The sequence below is a fragment of the Spermophilus citellus genome, assembly GCF_964194105.1.
Source record: "Spermophilus citellus genome assembly, chromosome: 10".
Lineage (NCBI taxonomy): Eukaryota > Metazoa > Chordata > Mammalia > Rodentia > Sciuridae > Spermophilus > Spermophilus citellus.
Genome location: NC_138197.1, coordinates 62,988,754 through 62,998,032, shown reverse-complemented (window position 1 = coordinate 62,998,032; position 9,279 = coordinate 62,988,754). Strand labels below are relative to the sequence as shown.

At 43.4% G+C, this 9,279-nt stretch overlaps 1 protein-coding gene across 1 annotated transcript in view; it reads left to right on the top strand.

The window, feature by feature from the left end:
• The first annotated feature begins 1,476 nt into the window (after positions 1-1,476).
• PRICKLE1 (prickle planar cell polarity protein 1) overlaps positions 1,477-9,279 on the top strand; it is a 106,487-nt gene continuing 98,684 nt past the window's right edge. The window contains exon 1 of the mRNA XM_081310724.1: positions 1,477-1,765. The gene's annotated coding sequence lies outside the window, so the exon portion shown is untranslated. The remainder of the gene's footprint in view (positions 1,766-9,279) is intronic.

The window sequence follows — 9,279 nt, the reverse complement described above, 5'->3', positions numbered from 1 at the left end:
CCCTGCTTCTTGAGTGATCTGCCCTGCCTGGGTGTCTAGATAATTTCTATAGTGTATAGAGATTTGAGTCAGACTCAACTACAGAGCACAGAACTGAGGCTCAACTTTGGGTAGTTTCCTCCTCCATTTGCCTTAAGTTGTCACCACCTTATGTCCTCCTTTTCATCTCCTCCATTTTTGCTGAGCATTCTCTTGCTTTATTCCCAATGAAAATCAAAGAAACTTGCTGCTTGAAAAAGCTCTAAAATGGACGGTTTTGAAATTTCTTAAAGGGATAAAAACTGTATAAATTAACACCACCCTTCCTCCACCCCCAACACACACACATCCTTATCTTCCTGGAAGATGATATAGCATCTGAGAGAGTGGTGGAAGGGATGGAGAGGTCAACAAGGCTCTAGTTTTGCAGAGACACCTGTCAAGTTGGGGTTACCAGCTGCCGTTGGGGTCTGCCCTCTGCAACTCCGGGGAAATAGTACCCAGACCGTGAGAGACTCTACTGATCTGGAACTGGTAGGTGGTTCGGAGGTTTAAGGCAATGCAACTGTCTGGGCAGAACTTTCCAACAGGCTGAGCCTAGTTCGACGTGGGCGAAAAGTGCTGGAGAGCCCAGCCCTGGGAATTGGGCAGACGGAAAACACGGAGAGCGGTCTGGCGGATGAAAATGATCCTCTCGATCCAATGAACACTTAGAACAGCTTTAAGTGCGCCACGCTAAAATTTAGGGTTAGGGTCGGGACACTGGGATCAGCTGAGGCTCTCCCATGCACTCACCACCCTGACTTTGATTTGAAACGACCTGGGCCGCTAAGGATGGGAAGGGAACGGACTACAGGCTGAATTTGTGACTTCTTGCTCTGAACTACCACTCCTTTGGTTCGAAGGCAGAAACTTGGTCCTGCCTGTGAGATTACACGACGTAGGATCGAGTCCAAGTGGGTCCCCAAATGGACTAGACGCTCCGGAAGGATCTATGAGTTTAATTAACTAGTCCCCTACACACACCCATTAAAGGAAAAGGAATTCTAATAGGCACCTCCCCGCAAAACTGTTTGATCGGAGGAAATTGAGTTTGTCTCTTTTTTCCCCCTTCACCCTTCCTGTCTTTCAATCCATCAGGATTGTTGGTTTAAATTTTGGGGTGGGGAGGAAGGCTTAAAATTGAGGGTGGGGCAGAGGAGACAGCACCGCTGCACTCGAGAACCCGGACAGCCTCACGGTGAACTTCCAGCAGATCGCGGGTCTCCAGCTCCTCCAGTTCCTGCACGCGGAGCCAGTCTTTGCCTAGTTCGCTGCCAGAAAGCACCTCCCACTCGCCGCCCTGCCTCCGGGCGCCAGCCGGATCAGGGCACCGACCTTGCTCTTCCGGGCCGAGCAAGGGAGCGCGTGGGCGCGCGCCTGGAGGCCTCGATCCTGCGACGGTATCCGATCCGCGTTTTTGCTCGCGCCAAACCCGGGCGGCAGAGGGCGGGGTGCTCGGCGGCGCCGCGGAGCTGGGCTCGGGAACCAAGCGCACTCTGCTTGCAGCCCGCGCCCGCGCCGCCTCCCGGGGCCGCAGCCGCCCGACAGCGCTCCCGGAGCATGCCAGCCTCTCGCCGCCTGCGCTGACTTCCCCCAGACATCGGCTCGCACGGCGACTTTCTAGGCTCTGGATGATTCTCGTGCTGTGCACTCTCGCCCAGCCCTGACGCTGCCACCGCAGCTCCGCAGACCCGCCGAAGCACACCGAGGACCGTCCCTACGAGTTCGCTTTCCCAGGCGTGGGGTAAGTAGGAGCCGGGCTTTGGAAAGCCTCTGCAGGGGAGGCTGCGGCGTGTAGGTGCGGGGAGAGCGCCGCAGTGCCGGGATCGAGGCACCTTCGCTGTCAGAGCTGGGGATATGTGACACCTAGACTAGGATGGTGTAGCAGAAAATAAGGAAGATGAGCGTATTCTTTCTGGGGGCTGTGTAGACAGTGAAAGCAGGTACTGGGCTGCAGCACCAAGAGGGCTTCAGATAGGCTGCCCGTATGGCTCCTGTTTGCTGCATCACATCCAATGCTTCCCCTGATCTCTCCTGCTAGAAACCCGTGCGGTGGCCCGGGAGTCGGGGCGATGCGGGTCGCGGGGAGGCAAGGGTGCACTGGCACGTCGTTGCCACTGAGGATAGCCTGTCACCTACTGGCGTCCGGAGGGAGGGTCTTGGTTCTTTCCTAGTGCTGGGGAAAGGGTCGATTGCTTTTTGGCAGGGGTGCAGCAGATTTCCTCCGTCTCGGTGATGTTATTTTCTGAATGCAGCACGTTATATGAAGAAAACCGGAGCGTCTTTCTCCCTTTAGGCCGAAAAAGTTGGAGAAACTAGGCATGTTAATAATTAGCAGGAGCAGGACCCAGGATGCCCCAGAAAGCTGTTAAATTTTCATTGCCCTCTAAGAAAAACAAATGGCATCGCCAGGGACTATTGGCAGCGCCGTGTTATTTTTGGGACTTTGGGAAAATTGTCCACAGATTGTCTTCAGGAGGCTGAAGGTGGGGCGGGGGGAGGTCGGGAGGACCGCTGGCACCATAGTGAGTTCCTGCTAGCCTCCGGAGGATTCAGAATCACAAGCCAAACACGTTTTGCTGCTGATTTTAAAGAGTATCAGAGGCAGAACTGCAGCCATGAACAAGGTGAAGAATGCACCAAGGGAACCGGCCTAAAGGAAAGGGACATGTAAAGACCTTTTCTCTCCTGCGGACTCCAAATGCATTTGTATTATATAAAGGATGTGTACTCTTGTGGCTCTCAGGATAGGTTTATGAAGGACAAATTATAATTAATGGACTCGGATCTAGTATCTCTGCCTGCATAGAGTTTCGTGTAATGCCTCATTTTAATCAGCACTTGGAAAGGCTATGTCTGCCATTGATGTTATATAATTGACATGGTTCACCATCAGATATTTTTAAATGTACTTTTGGAATAAAGGGAACTTCCATCTGTCTCTTCAGACTGGCCCAAGGTGTAGACTGTCCAGAGGGTTGCTAATGTTTGCCCTAGTCCCGGCTCCAGATGTGTGAGCTCAGCTGTTGCCTGTCACTTAGGTGACAACTGGCCTTTTCCCACTAAGCCTTTGCTGTCTCCATTATCCTCAGTGAAGTGTCAGTGTTCAGCCTGGCCTTCTATTATCAAGAGTGGGACTCTAGCCCCTTGGGGGACAGCAGCCTTATTTGACCATTCCCAACAATATGTCTGTTTTCAGACTCCAGGAATTGGGTGGGGGGCATCCCATGACAGCAAGATAAATACATTTTGAATTGAGCACCAATGGAATTTAAAAGTTCTGTTTTAATCAAGATAGCTCTGTAAGGATGATGCAATATTTGTCAGGCCTCTTTCCCTGGAACAATATTTACTCCCACCAGGGGATTTTAAACTTAAACAGCAGCCATTTATCTTGCTGTCTGGTGGAGACCGGTTCATTTTGCCTCCAATGTGGTCCTAGTCTAGGTGGCTGGGATTGGCCTGGGACAGGAATCTGTCATTGTAGCTAGCTGGAGCTGAAGAAAGCAAAATACAGCACCTGCTGGTACCAGAGGGGTTCTAAATGCCATCAACTGGCGAGTCAGGAAACACAGAAGGAGATATTTTACAAGCTCTTCCAGAAATGTTTATACAAAGGATTTAAAGGTTAACAATGCATGTGCTCTCCATATTAAAACTGAAAGGTGCTAGAAATAAATGGATGTTACCCACAGTTAAGGGTTAGCACACTTGCTGATGAGCTCAAGAAACTCTAATAAGTCATGACTAACATAGTGGTTCATACTTATGAATAAGTCCAGGAGGGAAAGAAGGAAGGAAAGAAGGAGGGAGGAGGAGAATAACTGGATGGTGCATAGAGATAGACATATTGACATGAGTGAATGGATTTAGTAAATTAATTTTTCCATCCTTAATTTGGTACTAATTGGTAATTTACCACTGAGTGAGCCTGTTGATTTGTAGATTTTTAGAAGAAAAGTGATATATTTTACTGAAGTGACAGATTCAATCAGTTCCGCCAGTAATACCAATGAAGCTTAAAAAGTTTATTGTGTTTTTATAATCAAAGTCCATGGGATCACCATTTGTCTCTACAATAAAAGGAGTTGTAATGAGTCAGCTCAGGTCATGGAAATAAAATCTAATATGAGCTGAGGAGAGAAGGAACCCACTAGAGTTAATAGCCGAACTATTATAGAATTGTTCCTAATATTTTCTCCAAGCATAACACTGATAGGACCAAAAAGTTTAAATTTTGTAATTTCCTTAAGGATTTTAAAAGTAAGCTTACATATAAGTTTAAAAAGTATCATGGGAAGAGAATTTCTCTAAAATATATAATTGCTTGAAAGTAATGTGCAAAGAGTTGAATATTGTAAGTGACTGAATTGAGTGTTTTGAATGACTGTAATACTCATGAAATGGAATAAGACTCTTTAAAAGCTATCTTCCAATTACTAACTCTTTGAGGCCTCTACATATATTTTAGCTTGTCTAATATTAGGGGAAAACAATTTGAAGTAAAGATTATCATTTACTTGTTTTCTAATCACTGCATTTGATTCCCTTGTTAAAATAGTATATACAGAGTAAATCTTTCCTTTTAAGGAAGGAAAGTAATTTTTAAAAGTCAAATTGATTCCCATCTGTGCATAGAAATATTAAAGATACCCCTTGACCAGGATAGACCCTTCCCCATTGGGAAAACATCTCTCTTTGTTGTCTCCATGTTATATAAAATAATAAAAATTATTCAACTCTTATTAGTATGAGAATATTAAAATTGCTTAAATCTGTAATTGTTCCACAATAAAGAGGAGTTAGGGAGGTGAATGAGTTGTTTCTTGGCTGGTTGGTTGGCTGGTGTTCTGAGGGACAATTGCTTCTTACTCCTCTGCTCACTGAATAGAGCATTGCCATATTGCACACTCATGCTTTTACAAGGTCTATGTGAGCAAGCGAGTCGGGAGAGGAAAGTACAATAATCCTGGTGCCAAATCCCTGCATTGGTGCTGTTCCTCGAAATCCCAGGCAGCCTACGGAGCCAGAGCTTCAGAATGCCAGGGAGCAAGAGGGTGTGAGGCCACTGTGGCAACCCGTTGGCCTCTGGAGCTCTCCACCTGTGGACATACACAAGCATTATGTAATCGGCAACCCACCTCCTTGTTCAGGGTCATGCTGGACTGAAGTCAAGGGTGCTAATGCCATATGTGTTAGTGAGTGAATGTTATGGAGCTGAAGAAAAGACCTGGCCTGATATGGCATGGGAAATGCTACTAAGCCTTTGTATCCCCCCTTCCCCTCTCTCTCTCCTGAAGGAGAGAAAAGACATGCTTTACAAGTCAGAGTGTGCTGATGTCATGACACTTCTGGTACGGAGATATGACAGAATAATCAGATCACTTTCTCTGTGCCAGAATGACGTGATTTTTCCAAGCACCGTTCCTGAGCCACTGGTCCATTAGCCCAGACTATTTCCAGTTACTGGGTGAGGGGGTCAATTTTTCCCGTGTCTTGGTTTGTGCTCACAATTTAGGCTAAACTCCAAATGAGTTTTGGTCACTTTTGAAGTGATCTCACTGGGCACAAGAATAATTGCCTAGACTGAACTGATTACACCGGTCCAGGTTCGTTTTCCTACAAAGAGAGATTTTTAAATAAAAGTTAAAAATCCAGCAAGGCAGATGCCAATGTAAACATTTTAAAACTTGGAGCTGTAAAGGAGCAAGCAACTGTCATTTGCCTTTACTTAACTCCTCCTGCTCCCAGGTTTGGTCCTAAATGACCCTAAAAGTCAACTGACCAATTAAAGAAAGTGTGGTTGCTTCCCCCTCCCCCCCCCCCAACACACTGATAGACTTAGGGTAAACCCTTGGGAGAGATGCTTTTCATTTCTGGTGGATTACACTTAAGGAAAAAAGTGAGGGCTGTGTTATTTCAGTTGTTCTGGTACTGAAGTCATAGACTCCTTTTAAGAGTTTTGTCCCAGTTGCTGATTTATAGCATCCACCAGCTTTCCTCTGCAACCTTCTTTTCTCATTGAGTCTCTGAAAGAAAGGTTTGTCAATAATGCCGGGGAAATACTACAGTTAGACACAGCCCGGTGCGCGTGGACTCCTCTGTACTGTGTGCACTCATTCAGCCGCTCTTTTATCTGAGGTACTGATCCCACAGCTCACAATTATGGTCTTTGACTTTGGTAACAATTCTGTTTGAAATGTTTCCAATTACACACAATATTGGCGGCATGTAGCAGCTGCATGCCAAAAAGCATTTCTAAGTGTGTTCCAAGAATCAGGCTGTGATTGCTTTTAATTTAAATAAAGGCTATTTGGTTTCCTGTGATGTTTTTTACAACCACCTTTTCCTCCATTTGTGTTGCCTTAAAAAAAAAAAAAAGTCTAATATAAAGTAGCCACCACTTAGGGTGATACAATATTGATATAGTTTTCTAAGATGCTTTGAGCAAGCACAAGGAACTTTTTAATAAAGGAATTTTAAAGAAACATTGTAGTACAGTTTGGATTTCCCCAAAGAAGAAAATGGAGAAAAGGTTATCTGCTAGCATATTGTAAGTAGCTATGTTTTCAAGTTTTTCTTTCTCTTAGGGGACCTATCATTATAATTATCTTTATAAGTCATTAGATATCACTTGATACATTGTCTTTTCTTTAAATTTCTCTATTTTTCTTTTTATAGGTTCATGAAGAGGTGTTTAAAAAAACATTGAAAGAGTACAAGAGGGGTTAATAAGAACATTCTTAACAGAGGAGGAAGTAGCAAATAATTTCACCATCCTATAAGAACTAGCCCTCCAAATCGGCCTCTTCTGTAGGCTTGAAATTTCTGAACACTGAAACCTTTTAAAACTGTGGTGGTTTAAATCTCTTAATAGCTACCAGATATATTTGACTTATTAAATCTGAAAATAAGAAAATACACATTCTCAAGGAGTGAATGGGTTGGTAATAGGACTGGGGAGTTCTGTTCCCAGAATGGTTTCTTGGCCCACCTGAAACATAACACCCAGAGCTAGAGGTATCCAATGGTGAGGTGCTAAGATGGTCCTAATTAAGGTGTTTTTACATAGGCTCTTTCAATCTTGGCAAAAACATCCTATAGAATATAGTGCTTCTTTGGGTTGAACAGTAGTTGACTTGCATAAATGCCAACATCTCTTCTGGCATTTTTGGAAATCTTCCATCATGTAATAAATAGTGCTGTATAATCCAAATTTGTAAATGCCATGGTTCATGTAGCCCCTGTAGAGACAGCTGAAATTAACCTAGGCTGCTAAGGATCATCGAGATCCGGGAAGTTACATTTCTGCCTAAAGCCAAAGTCTGACTAGTTACTAATAGTAGTGGGAGATGTGAGTTTGTTTCTTAGTAGAGGAGGGTACTGTGAAGAAGTGCCCATGGACCCATATGAGTTTTTCTTTTCCTTCCCATTATCCTTGGATACTGTCTCTCAATTAAACAAACCTCCTTGGAAGAAAGTTGCACAGCTAGAGAAAATTGCACAGCTGAGCAACCCAGCCCTGCCAGACACACCCACCCCACCCAGGTCCATTGCTACAAAATCCACAGTAACTAGGGTTGAAATATTGGCTTCTGCCCTAGTTAATGCTGCTTTCTGTGTGTATACATACATACACACGCAGGTCCTTCATTCTACTAATAATAAACTGACTTAAACGATGTGACAGTTTCACCAAGGACATTTGTACTTCTTCTGTTTCTTTTATTTCAATGGCAAGCAAATAAAATAAGAAGACACTCATAACTTGTTGACTGTAACTGATATTTCCAATTATGCTGTGTACATGCTTGAATAATGTAAGTTCCTTATTTACAATGTGAAAAGAGACAAAATAAAGTGGCATTTTGTTTTGCTTTAAAATATGTCTTCTGAACCATTGGGAAACTATTAGATTTTTTTGCAGGAACACCATCTAGTGTTTTAGTGTTGAAATATTTGTTACAATGTATGTCAAAAAGAGAAGACATTTTAAATTCTTCTGTGACTATGTAATTAATAAGTATGCACAGTGCTTGCCCTATATGCATGTTGCATAATTTTTAGAAGGAGATAAAGTTAGGGCTGAAGTGCATTAGAGAATCACAGATGTTTCTTGTAAGAAAATTCATATGCTCCGTAGGAATTTTGAACTGCTTTCCGATGCTTAGCTTTGTTCATTGCAAGGATCATATGAATGATTTCATTGAGTTGCCTAGTTCTCATTTACACAAACCTTCAGAAAGGATCCCAAGTGATAAACATCTTACCCCCTCACCTAATTCCGAAATGCTTTATTTAGCCTTTTATGTTTTTGTGAATGTGAAAGGAGGGAGTAAAATATACAGAGAAGATGTTTGTGTTCAACCAACTTAATCATATAAGTTCCCTTTGTGGGCCTTCTATAAGCTTAAACATCTTGGCAGGCTAATAGCCAAAAATGAGTCCTCAAGTCCTGCCAAATGTGTTAAAAGCAGACCAAGCTCTCTCCATATTGAAGCACTGGAAATGTACCTTTTTTCTTTTTTTTTTAACCTCTGAATTTTAAGGAAAAAAATCACTCTTCTCACCCTCCTTACCCACAAAAACCAAAATGATTATTCATTGCAGTGCTGAAGTGAGAAACTGATAGGAATAATGACATTTGTATCAAGTGTTTTAAACTAGCTTGACTTGGTTGTTTAAGCAAGAAACAACTGGCTATTCTATAGGGTATGATGGATCTCTTTTGTTAGGTTCATGCTGTCTGTGGACAGCTTTTTCACTTTGGTTTGAGAACTTTTAATAGAGTTAATCCTGTTTCTTCTGAGTGAAGTCTCTAGAATAGACAGTAGTAAGGTGACATACTATAATAATGCAAAGAAAAGTTTTTCTGCAGCCTTTTTCTGAAAATCAGAAAACTCAAGACTATCGTATGATTAGCTGTGTGACCTCAAGGTCATTCTCTCAGCCTCTGTGAGCCTCAGTTTCCCCATAAATAAAATGAGAAAATTAGACTAACCAAGTGCACGTTAACCAAACAATTTCATCATAAACACCTGTGAAGCTTTTTCAAAATACACATTCACAGAGATTTCAATGCAGTAGGTTCCAGGCAGGTTTCTGTGCTTTGTTTGGTAGTAGGTATTGAATCCAGGGCCTCCTGCTTGCTGACCACTAGCTCTTCCACTGAGCAACCTCCCAGCTGCTGGGTAAGGTCCTGCACATTTAGTTTGAACAGCTCCTCAGGTGATGCCAGAGTACAGCTGTGATTGAGCC